The following is a 12,834-nucleotide window of genomic DNA, read 5'->3' on the forward strand; positions in this document are numbered from 1 at the left end:
TCAATTGTTTTTATTTGTAAACATGCACTTGATGGATGTGTTTGGCTGTTGCACCCGCTTCTCGTGCATGAAATTGCATTCTAAAAACGCAGCACTCAAGGTGTAAGAAGTTTAAAGGAGAACTCGGCAACTCTAGCGAACTCTAGTCACTTCTTCGCTGATTTTCCCTTTTGTTGTCGCATGTTTTCCCCACGAGCTCCCCCTACAGCTGTGGGGGGCGTATATTTCACAACACGGTCGTAAAAAACTCACTTGCGGCGGCCTCCTCCCCCTCTCTACCGCTGCTCATGTGTGTTTGTTTTGATCAGAGCAAGCCAACTGTATCGTGTGGAGCTATGTCTACCGAGGTGGGTAATCTGATAATACATCATACATGCGTGTGTGTTTATGTCGAATTGCCTTAAAGCAATTCGTGTTTCGCGCTCGTTCTCGCTTCTCACGAGACTTCCAATTTCTATCTTGCCGGGACGGAAGTCCCCAAGTTGCAAGGTTGGTTTTCCACCTGGGAACGCTGGGGGGAGCGGGGAAAGTCACCAATATCACCAGAACAGCTTGTTTAACCATCCAAATGATTTCTAGACAGTTTTATTAAGTTAAAAAAGTTACCAAGTTCTCCTTTAAATTGCGTCTCAAAACCTTGCTTTATTTCCCATTCCATTGCCTGCATCTGTTTTTAAATGCAAAAACATTCTGTCTGAATAGGACTTAGGCTGTCTTCACGTGCTATCGGAATTATATTAAATGCTAGTTCCCTAGTTAAAAGATTGTACATGAACGGCCTCTCAAGTCAAATTTGAATGCGATCAGCTCATAATCATGACTTCAGAAGTGAGAAGCAGGACATTTCCGTGATTTTTTGTCCTTCTGTGTGTGAGTAAGGAAACTGCTTGGTTGGTCTCTTTACAATGATAAAGTAGAGGGTGAAGGAATATCACGCAGCCCAAACACACATTTTTGGACTAATTCTAATAATGTAAGCAATTTTTTGAACAATTTTGCTTTCTTAGAAAGCAGAGTATGCAGCAGAAATTATTCATCACATACTGCCAATAGCAAACAGGGAAAGGAGGAGTCACCATCTTCTTTTGTCATAAGGTTTAGAGAAGCATTGGAGCAGGATTCGAGGCTGCCTGCCTCCATTAAAGCCCTGTTCATAAACACATGCCTGAATAATATGAACCAGCAACAGGCACAATTGATTAGAATCACAACAAATTATCTGTTAAAACTGTGGATCAGCTTTGCAAAAGAGTGAGCGATGCCTCTAATGGTTTTGTGACAGATGTGAAACAGGAAACTGCTATGGTGGCTGTTGTCAGACCACAAGCAGAAAGGAAACAACAGCAATATTAGGGCTCGATCTGCTATAACTGTGGTAATCAAGGTCACAAGCAGAGAGATTGTAGATTTAGATCTGAATCTAATAGAATAGATAAATACAATAGATACAAACAGCAGCAAGGGTATATAAATAATTGCCCCCCACAGACACAACAGCAGCAGCCACAATACCAAAATAAGTGGCACAATAAACAATAGGGATGCCTACAAAGTGATGTCAGTTCCAGTTTCTCAATTATTAGTTTATCTTTCTCAAATAGCCCTGCACAATTACCACATTTGGCACTCCTTATAAATGGAGTGGAGTACTCTGTGGATACCTCGAGTCTGCAGGTTTCTGTTGAGCCTCTGCCAAACGCAGAGGATGCTGTTGAATTGGTTGAAGAACAACATGCAACAAGTGACGCACATCCTGACCACACAGACACAGCTGATATTGTTGCAGTTAAAATGATCAATCCAAATCTTTGGTCAAAATTCGAGGATGATACAGGTTTTGTAGACATTGAGCCATATCAAACTAAATGGAAAACCACATCGCCATCAAGGATGGGGGGAGTACTCTGGGTTCGGGCAAAATTTCCGAGCTCGGAGCCCTCCCCCGGACAGCACGCCAAATATGCATAATCTTTACTCTGTTTAATTGATGTAAGAGTGAACTCGTGAAACAATACGTCTATCAACCCAGTGACCAAAGCAGATTTGTGCGCAATAAATCAATTGATTATACCATTAGCACAGGTTGGTCCTGACGTACCGACCATTATGAATTCTATTCCATGCACACATACATTTTTTACAGTTGTTGATTTATGCGCCGCCTTTTTCTCCATTCCTGTGCATTGCGATATGCAGCCACTTTTTGCGTTCACCTTTAAGAGTAAGAGGCAGACTTTGGGGAATCTGTAACCAGAAAACCCCCATGCAGTGCTACGTCAGTGTCTTCCCAAGTCTTACACTTGGAACACACTCACACACCACTATGTGTCTCTGTCAGGTACATTTCCTATACTCTTAGAGTCATCTTTGAGCAATTGTTGATTGATGTTATGTATTTATTATTTCTGAATTGTCTTCTAATTGTTTAATTGTGTAATTGGCATGATACATTTTTACCTGACAAATAAAATGTTATATTTGATTTATTCTGTATGATTCTGAAATCATTATTTCTAGTATAGATTAATGTGTGAGTCTGGTGTTACCTCAAATCTCTGTCCAGGATAGATCTAATGAATGGAGCAGGGAGCACATCATTCGGAGACCTTCTGGTTTCTGACTATCACTGATTTAGCAAGTTGCAGTTTCATGACTATAAAAAAAAATGTACACTTAAAGGTACACTAAAAGTACACTAAAAGTACACCTTAAAGGTAAAATAGATCGCTTCTGACTAAATTCAGAACTGGCTAGTTTGTGTTCGTGAGCTCACATTCGTGACGTGCAGTCTCAAAGCGACACCGGGTCCCTCTGATGAACGGATAATTGAAGGTATGAGATACCCAGAATAATCAAATATCTAAATGAAATCATAAGCAACATTTATGATTATTTTCTAATAAGAAACACAATCTAAATGTTATAAACATTTGAAACTGGAGTCAGATTAAGCACAGAGCTAAAGTAAAATTGAAATAAAATTCTACAAATTAAGTGAACTTCACAGAACGCTGAAAAGACATTATACGCATTATACCTTCGCCCAAACCGTTGGATTCCGTAGTTTTTTTGACAGATTTTGCATTTGACGCAAGTAGATTAAAACTATGAGGGGCTGTACAAGCCAAAATTCATTCTTCTACTCTCACACTTATATATTCCCCTTTCACATACATTTCTGCTCTCACACACACATACATTCTCCTTTCATATATATATATATATAAATATTTTTGGTATCCATTACTTCCTCTTTAACCAGGAAGTCACACTCAGACCCAGAAATACATGCAAGACTTGCTCAGCTCTTCATCACAACTTTACAATGATGCTATTCAAAGTAATCCTGTTTTCTTTTCAAGTACAGTTTTTACTTTTTGGAGTAAGTAGCAATGAACATGAAATCAGACAATTTTTTAATAATGTGCTGGAATGAATTGACCAAATGCAAAGAGAAACAGATTATTTTGTGCATGATAGGCTGCATAGAGATCTCTGTGATCACATTCAAACCCTATGAATGTGAGGGTGAAAGGTGGTGACAATTATAGGGGGCCCACAAAATCCAGCAGTTATACTATAGGCCCCTGTTGTATGAATAATTCTAATATTTATATTAGTTGTATGCCTGAGATTTAAATGAAAGCCACAAAAACATGCAGTTTGGTTAAATATTTTTTTCCAAATATCTGCTTCTCTTACCTCCCTAAAAATGGTTTAGTCCGATCTAAAGTATTTATTAATTTTTCAGTCAGTGACAAACATCAGAAGGACCCAATAAAATTGTAAGTCCCACCCCAGCTCGTGAACAGAACCAATCAGAGTTGAGGCGGCAGTGCCTGAAGTTAACGAACTTGCAGGAAGGGTAGGAGACTGACTGACAAAATGAATAAAAATGAATAAAAATGAATCAGAATGAATTATGAATTATAACAGACGAATCGGAAATACTTTTTTAAAATTGGTTTTATTATTATTTAACAATTTCTTGCTTTTTGTTAGTTTTTAATAGTTGTAATTTTTATCTAAACATATAACTTTTAAAATAAAGGTTTTACAACAACATCACCATCCTCTGTTATATGTGGGCCTCTGTGCTATAGTACAGTATATGATATTGGTGGAGGGTGGTGGGGGCCCACATCAATATTTTTTTTTCCAGGGGCCCCGAACCCTCTAGCTACGGCCCTGTCTGTCACACACTGTACAATCTGCTAATTCAAATTTGTTTCAGTGTTGAAATAGCTGGCAGTGTGACTTCTTCATGTCAAAAAGTGAAACGCTCTTTTAATAAACTCACGTTACACATTTATCTGATACTGTATGGTCTCAGAAAATGAAACAGTGTATTCCACCAAATAAAACAATACTGACATTAACATTTCAGTAATCTATGAGGGGTTGTACAAGCCAAAATACATTCTTCTACTCTCACACACATACATTCTCCTTTCACATACATTCTGTGGTGTATCATGCAGGAGACAATAAACAGGCCGGGAATGGCTACCGAAAACACGTCTTTACTGTGTTACTTCTCGGAACAGACTAAAACTACAGGTGCCACTTGGCTGGGTAAAACACCAATAATCGTTGGCCAAAACAAAACTTAACACAGCAACTACCTTTGCAATAATGACCCACAAGGTGGCAACCTCAACCTGTCAATCACACAAATCTATTACACATTCTACTTGCATTTGGTCAATACATTCCAGCACATTATTAAAAAATTGTCTGATTTCATGTTCATTGCTACTTATTCCAAAAAGCAAAAACTTGAAAAGAAAACAGGATTACTTTGAATAGCATCATTGTAAAGTTGTGATGAAGAGCTGAGCAAGTCTTGCATATATGTATTTCTGGGTCTGAGTGTGACTTACTGCTTAAAGAGGAAGTAATGGATAAAATAATAATAATAATAATAATAAAAAAAACTATAATATATATATATATATATATATATATATATATATATATATATATATATATATATATATATATATATATATATATATATATATATATATATACAGTTCCCTCCATAATTAATGGCACCCCTGGTAAATATGATCAAAAATGGCTGTGAAAAATAAATCTGCATCGGTTATCCTTTTGATCTTTCATTCAAAAAATTAGCTAAATTCTAACCTTTCATTTAAGTAAAAGAATTGAATGTGGGGGGGAAATCACATTATGAAATAAATGTTTTTCTCCAAAACACGTTGGCCACAATTATTGGCACCCTTATACTTTTTGCAATCTCCTTTTGACAAGATACCAGCTCTGAGTCTTCTCCTATAATGCCTGATGAGTTTGGAGAACACCTGACAAGAGATCAGAGACCATTCCTCCATACAGAATCTCTCCGAAACGAAACGAGCGGTTTGTGTGAGAAAACGAACAGTATTTATATCGTTGTTATCTCTTGAACACAGCACACGTCCAAATGATCTGACGGCGCGGGCGGGTATAGATATATACATAGATGTCGCATTGGCTACGGTTTCGTTCCAATGAACTGCAGTAGCGAAGGCGACATCTAGTGTATACATCTATACCCACTAGATGTCGCTTGGTTACGGTTTCGTTCCAATGAACTGCAGTAGCCAAGGCGACATCTATTTATATATCTATACCCGCCCGCGCCGTCAGATCATTTGGACGTGTGCTGTGTTCAAAAGATAACAACGATATAAATACTGTTCGTTTTCTCACACAAACCGCTCGTTTCGTGTCTTAGGCCATCAATGTGTACTTACGATGGGGAATTGTTTAATTTGGACGATGGGGAATTGTTTTAATTTGGACTCTGTGCTTGTGTTTTGAGACAGTGACCATCGACCTGCATTATATGACTGACAGACAAGAACGGTTTGACCTAAAAATATCAAAATTGAAACCACTGCGGAAAAAAAGACACCTACATCTTGGATGCCCTTGAGGTAAGCTAAAACATACCAAAATTTTATTTCAAAGTGAACTATCCCTTTAAATTGTACCCATGGGGTACTTTTTATCCTTGTGTTCACCAAACCCATATAGTGTGTTTGCTGCCAAAAAGCTATTTTTTTAGTCTCATCTGACCACAGAACCCTGTGCCGTTTGAAGTTCCAGTCATGTCTGACAATTAAATTTACTGGAGTTTGTTTCTGGAGGAGCGAGGAGGATTTTTCTTGAAACCCTCCCAAACAACATGTGGGGATGTAGGTTTTTTTTTTTTTTTTTTTTTTTTTGGCTTTCTGACCCCAAGACTCAACTAATCTCTGCAATTCTCCATCTGTGATCCTTGAAGAGTCTTTGGCCACTCAAACTTTCATCCTCGCTGTGCATTAAGACAGTATAGACACACGTCCTCTTCCTGGCAGATTTGTAACATCTTTAGTTGATTGGAACTTCTTAATTGTTGCCCTGATGGTCAAAATGGGGATTTTCAATTCTTTAGCTATTGTCTTACAGCCACTTTCTATTTTGTGATGTTCAACAATCTTTTGCTACGCATCAGAACTATATTCTGTGGTTTTACTCATTGTGATGGATGATTAAGGGGATTTGGCCTTTGTGTTTCCTCATATTTAAACTCCTGTGAAACACGAAGTCATAGCTGGGCAGTTTCATGTTCCTAGTCACCCTGGTGTACTAAAAAAGGTAAATATTAATGGGAATATACTTCAGAGATATTTTACTCGTAAAAAATTCTAGGGGTGCCAATAATTGTGGCCAACGTGTTTTGGAGAAAAACATTTATTTCATAATGTGATTTCCCCCCACTTTCAATTCTTTTACTTCAATGAAAGGTTAGAATTTTGCACATTTTTTGAAAAATCAAAAGGATAAACGATGCAGATTTATTTTTTACAGCCAGTTTTGATCATATTTACCAGGGGTGCCATTAATTGTGGAGGGCACTGTATATATATATATATATATATATATATATATATATATATATATATGTAGCCAGGTCAGTAGAGGGCGCTACTGAGGGTATCAGTAGAGGGTGTAATTTCCCTTTAAATATGTCACTTCCTTTTGGGTGGAATGGCTGCAGTGCTTGAATTGTTTGGCATGGTCGGTCGCTGGAAGAACAAGCTCTGTTGTTTTGTTTAGACATGTGGTCTAAATATATATATGGTGAGAAGGTTTGACTGGATGAGTTGTGGACACTGGGTTACCATTGCAGTATACTGCACAGAAGTTTCCTTAAAGGCCCTCACATTGACTATGCTGAACGAGATGAGCAGTGGACATTAACGACGGTTGTACTTCCAGTGTGTTCTGAAATAAGAATTCGATCCATCCAGTGCAAATGATCACTGTTTTTCCCTACCTTTATTTTTCAGTTTCTTAATAGGATTATGGTATTGTAATTGGTTTATTTTGTTTATTTGTTTGTTTGTTGGCCCAAAAATTAATCTGTTGTATTTTCTTTATGGTTTATTTTGTGAACTCCAAGCTAGGTCATTTCCAACAGCTCCCAACAGAGTAACTAGTGGGGGAAGATACTTATTTTGATTTATACACCTGTGTGGTGTGGAAAGTTTGGTGTGTATTTGTGCACGCAGTGTGCGGTGTAGAAAGTTTGTAATTTCTTTTTGGGGTGTATTGTATTTATTCATTTGTTGTGTATATTCTTTTTTTTTTTGAAGTATTGTTACCCCACATAGTCTCTTCTACTGCCACCCTGTATTACTAAATGTAGCTAGCTTGTGAAAGAAATCGAATGAGACCAGAATGCATGTATTTAATAAAAGTGATGTATTAATTTTTATAGCAATCTTGCCTTAAGTTTATTCATTTAATTGGATAGCCTAGCGGGAAATCCCTCTATTTACTTGGGGACTCCTACCCAAACAAAATTGGTGTGGCGTAGTCAAAATCAGTAACAAAACACCTCTATTGCCTTGTCACATTTGGCGTAGTCGGCAGGGTATTGCTTGAAAGCTTTATTGCTATTGTTTTTGATTATCTGGGCCTATATTTTTTTTGTTTTGTTTCTTTTTGTGTGGTTGTTTTGAAAGGTGGGAAAACAGTGGTCAAGGATTCAAGTCATCGGTCAACGTGGTCAAGCCTGAAGACAGCGGCGCCTCCTGTAATTTAGCTTGATTAATTGTCTTGTCTTGAGTTGTGTTTTTTTTTTTTTTTTTCTGTTTTATTTAGGATGGCAGATGAGGATGTGTCAGCTCAGCTTAGGACACTTACTGAATTAGTGCAACAGCTCCTGGTAGAAAATGCTAAACTTAGATCAGAGGCAAGTCAGAGTTTATCCTCTGTCTCCATGGGTGTTCTCCTTATTGGGGAACAACGGCCTCTGTCTGCTGGTGCTAGTGTTATGGGTGGTTCTCTTATATCAAATCCTGTGGGAGCCGTAGAACATTATGTTTATGTACCCCGAGAATGTAAGTGCCCTAGATTTTCTGGGAAATTATCCCAAGACTCTTTGACAGTAGAAGATTGGGTTGAGGAGGCCCGACGGCATCTGTCCATGCGCCCAAGGTTATGTTCTGAGCAGGCTTTGGCCATTTTTGATCTACTGGATGGTGAAGCTGGGACCGAGGTTAGGTTCCGTCCCGTATCTGAACGAGATGTCCCTGAGAAGATCTTTAATATAATAACTGGTGTTTATGGGTGTTCTCAGTTGTATATTAGTCTCCAGAAGCAGTTCTTCCAGTGACGACAACTAGAAGGTGAATCATTGAGAGAGTATTCTCATGCTCTTATGTTCTTCATGGACGTGATTCAACGTAAAGACCTAGCCCTGTTTACTAACTCAGATATTGTTTTATGAGATGACTTTATAGAATCATTGAGAGAGTATTTTTATGCTCTTATGTCCTTCATAGACGTGATTCGACGTAAAGATCTAGCCTGTTTGCTAACTCAGACACTGTTTTATGAGATAACTTTATAGAATCATTGAGAATGTATTCTTATGCTCTTATGTCCTTCATAGGTGTGATTCAATGTAAAGACTTAGCCTGTTTGATAACTCAGACTGTTTTATGAGAGAACTTTATAGAATCATTGAGTATTCTCATGCTCTTATGTTTTTCATGGACGTGATTCAACGTAAAGACCTAGCCCTGTTTGCTAACTCAGATATAGTTTTATGAGATGACTTTATAGAATCATTGAGAGAGTATTCTTATGCTCTTATGTCCTTCATAGACGTGATTCGACGTAAAGATCTAGCCTGTTTGCTAACTCAGACACTGTTTTATGAGAGAACTTTATAGAATCATTGAGTATTCTCATGCTCTTATGTTCTTCATGGACGTGATTCAACGTAAAGACCCAGCCTGTTTGCTAACCCAGACACTGTTTTTTTTCAGTCGCTGGAAGAACAAGCTCTGTTGTTTTGTTTAGACATGTGGTCTAAATACCTTAATAGTGAGAAGGTTTGACTGGATGAGTTGTGGACACTGGGTTACCATTGCAGTATACTGCACAGAAGTTTCCTTAAAGGCCCTCACATTGGCTATGCTGAACGAGATGAGCAGTGGACATTAACGACGGTTGTACTTCCAGTTTCTTCTGAAATAAGAATTCGATCCATCCAGTGCAAATGATCACTGTTTTTCCCTACCTTTATTTTTCAGTTTCTTAATAGGATTATGGTATTGTAATTGGTTTATTTTGTTTAATTGTTTGTTTGTTGGCCCAAAAATTAATCTGTTGTATTTTCTTTATGGTTTATTTTGTGAACTCCAAGCTAGGTCATTTCCAACAGCTCCTAACAGAGTAACTAGTGGGGGAAGATACTTATTTTGATTTATACACCTGTGTGGTGAGGAAAGTTTGGTGTGTATTTGTGCACGCAGTGTGCGGTGTAGAAAGTTTGTAATTTCTTTTTGGGGTGTATTGTATTTATTCATTTGTTGTGTATATTCTTTTTTTTTTTAAGTATTGTTACCCCACATAGTCTCTTCTACTGCCACCCTGTATTACTAAATGTGGCTAGCTTGTGAAAGAAATCGAATGAGACCAGAATGCATGTATTTTTTATAGCAATCTTGCCTTAAGTTTATTCATATAATTGGATAGCCTAGCGGGAAATCCCTATATTGTCTTGGGGACTCCTACCCAAACAAAATTGGAGTGGCGTAGTCAAAATCAGTAACAAAACACCTCTATTGCCTTGTCACATATATATATGTATATATACTGTATACTACATATATATATATATATATATATATATATATATATATATATATATTGTATCTATTTCAAAGGAGAATGTATGTGTATGAGAGTAGAAGAATGAATTTTGGCTGGTTTGGCTCTTCATATAAAACAGTGGCCAGTAACATAACACACCTACTGTACGTGACTTCATCTTTTGTGCTGTGGGGTTATGTGTAGAATGGCTATACAAATTAGCGAATAATCAGAATAATGAAAATAGTATGCAAACTGGAGTGAAATAGTTTGCTTGTGTCATGCAAACATCTTATTACAGTTAAGTCCTTACTCTGACTATTGGAAATAATCACAATATTTGTGCACATGTAAACATAGTCATTGACTATGGTCTTATTACTGATAAGACACATGCAATTCAGAGATGTCCATGGTTTAGGTATTATAAATGAATATAATGTAATTACAACAGTACAACTTTTCTAAAAGGGAATCTAAAGGGGTCTTTAAAAAAATGTTTTCATGATTTCATTCAGATCAAGATGGCACCTGTGTTTTATGGAAACAGGTAAATTTAGCTCAAAGGGAATTATTCAATTCAATTCAATTCAAATTTATTTGTATAGCGCTTTTCACAATACATATTGTTTCAAAGCAGCTTTACAGAAAGTGCATTTCAGAAATGTACATAGAAAAATACAGTAAGTTAATCATGTATTAATTTAGGGCATAAACATATCGCCAGCGTTGAGTCGTCTCTTTACAGGCGTCGAGTCGTTTCTTCACAGGCTTCGAGTCGTCTCTGCACGGGTGTTGGGGCATCTGTAGTTTCCATGGGAGGCTGGATACAAACTGGAGCTGACGATCTTTATTTATCTCTTCTTAACAACAGAAAAGCAGATGGGAAAAAATTAGCGTAGCTGCTGTTCATAATAATAATGCATTCAATCTGATTCAACTGTAGTATAAAAGGTAAGTATTATGTGAATGCTTGGCTAAAGAGATGCGTCTTTAATCTAGTTTTAAACTGGGACAGCGAGTCTGAGCCTCGAACAATATCAGGAAGGCCATTCCAGAGTTTAGGAGCTAAATGTGAAAACGCCCTCCCTCCTTTAGTGGACTTAGATATCCTAGGAATGACCAGAAGCCTCGAATTTAGTGATCTTAAGGAGCGCGATGGATTGTAGGGCGATAGAAGTTCCGTTAAATACCCAGGAGCTAAACCATTTAAGGCTTTATAGGTCAGTAGCAATACTTTGTAATTGATACGGAACTTTATAGGTAACCAATGTAGAGATGATAGAATTGGTGTTATATGATCATATTTTCTTGACCTAGTAAGAACTCTAGCAGCTGCTTTTTGGACTAACTGTAGCTTGTTTATTGAGGATGCAGGACAACCAGCTAAAAAAGCATTACAGTAATCTAGTCTCGAGGTCATGAATGCATGAACTAACTTTTCTGCATCAGAAAGAGATAGCATGTTACGTAGCTTAGCAATGTTTCTAAGGTGGAAAAAGGCTGTTCTTGTAACATATGAAACATGATTTTCGAAAGACAAGTTGCGGTCTAATATAACACCCAGGTCTTTTACTGTAGTGGATAAAGTAACAGGACATCCTTCTAAATTAAAGTTGTATTGTAAGAGGTTTTGTGGGCAGTTTTTTTGACCAATAAGTAATACCTCTGTTTTATCTGAATTTAAAAACAGAAAATTACACGTCATCCAGTATTTTATATCTTTAACACACTCTGTCAATTTAGATAATTTATTGTTTTCATCTGGTCGTGATGAAATATATAATTGAGTGTCATCAGCATAACAGTGGAAATTAATTCCATGTTTTCTTATAATATTACAAAGTGGCAGCATATATATTGAGAATAGCAGAGGGTCTAACACAGATCCTTGCGGCACTCCATAGTTTACTGGCATTATCTTCGATTTTTCCCCATTTAAACAGACAAAATGGTAGCGGTCTAATAAGTATGATCTAAACCAGTTTAATGCCTGTCCCTGAACACCAGTGTAATTTTGTAGTCTATCTAAGAGTATTTTGTGATCTAAAGATCGAGTAAAACTAGTATTGAGATACAGCCTTGGTCAGAAGCTAGAAGTAAATCATTTGTAATTTTAACGAGCGCAGTTTCTGTGCTATGATGCGGTCTGAATCCTGACTGAAATTTTTCATAGATATCATTTTCTTGCAAGAAAGAGCACAATTGAGCGGACACAACTTTTTCTAGTATTTTATGGCGCTTTTCCACTGCATGGTACGGCTCGGTATGGTTCGACTCAGCGCGGAACGGTTCGGCTCGCTTCGCTTTTCCACTGCGTGGTACGACTCGACTCGGTACGGCACGGTTCGGTTCGCTTTAGCTCGGTTGCTTTTCCACTGCAGTTAGTACCGCTTGAAAGTGGGTGGGACTGATTGTTATAGTTGCCGTCTTTACTGCAAAGACATCATCATATTAAATGCAAATTTTTCATTCCGTGTTACCCCATCCGCTCCTCGGCAACCAACGAGAGGAAAGTACGCACCTCGTCCACTGACCACGATTCAGCCATTTCTTTTTTTGAAGTTTATACTCTTTTAAAACAAGTAAAACAAGTACTTTTAAAACAAATGCTACAGCGTTGGCTGTTGTCTACTGGCTATTTAACCCTCTGGGGTCTAAGGTGTTTTTGGG

This window comes from Rutilus rutilus (assembly GCF_951802725.1).
Source record: "Rutilus rutilus genome assembly, chromosome: 9".
In the NCBI taxonomy this organism is placed as follows: Eukaryota; Metazoa; Chordata; class Actinopteri; order Cypriniformes; family Leuciscidae; genus Rutilus; species Rutilus rutilus.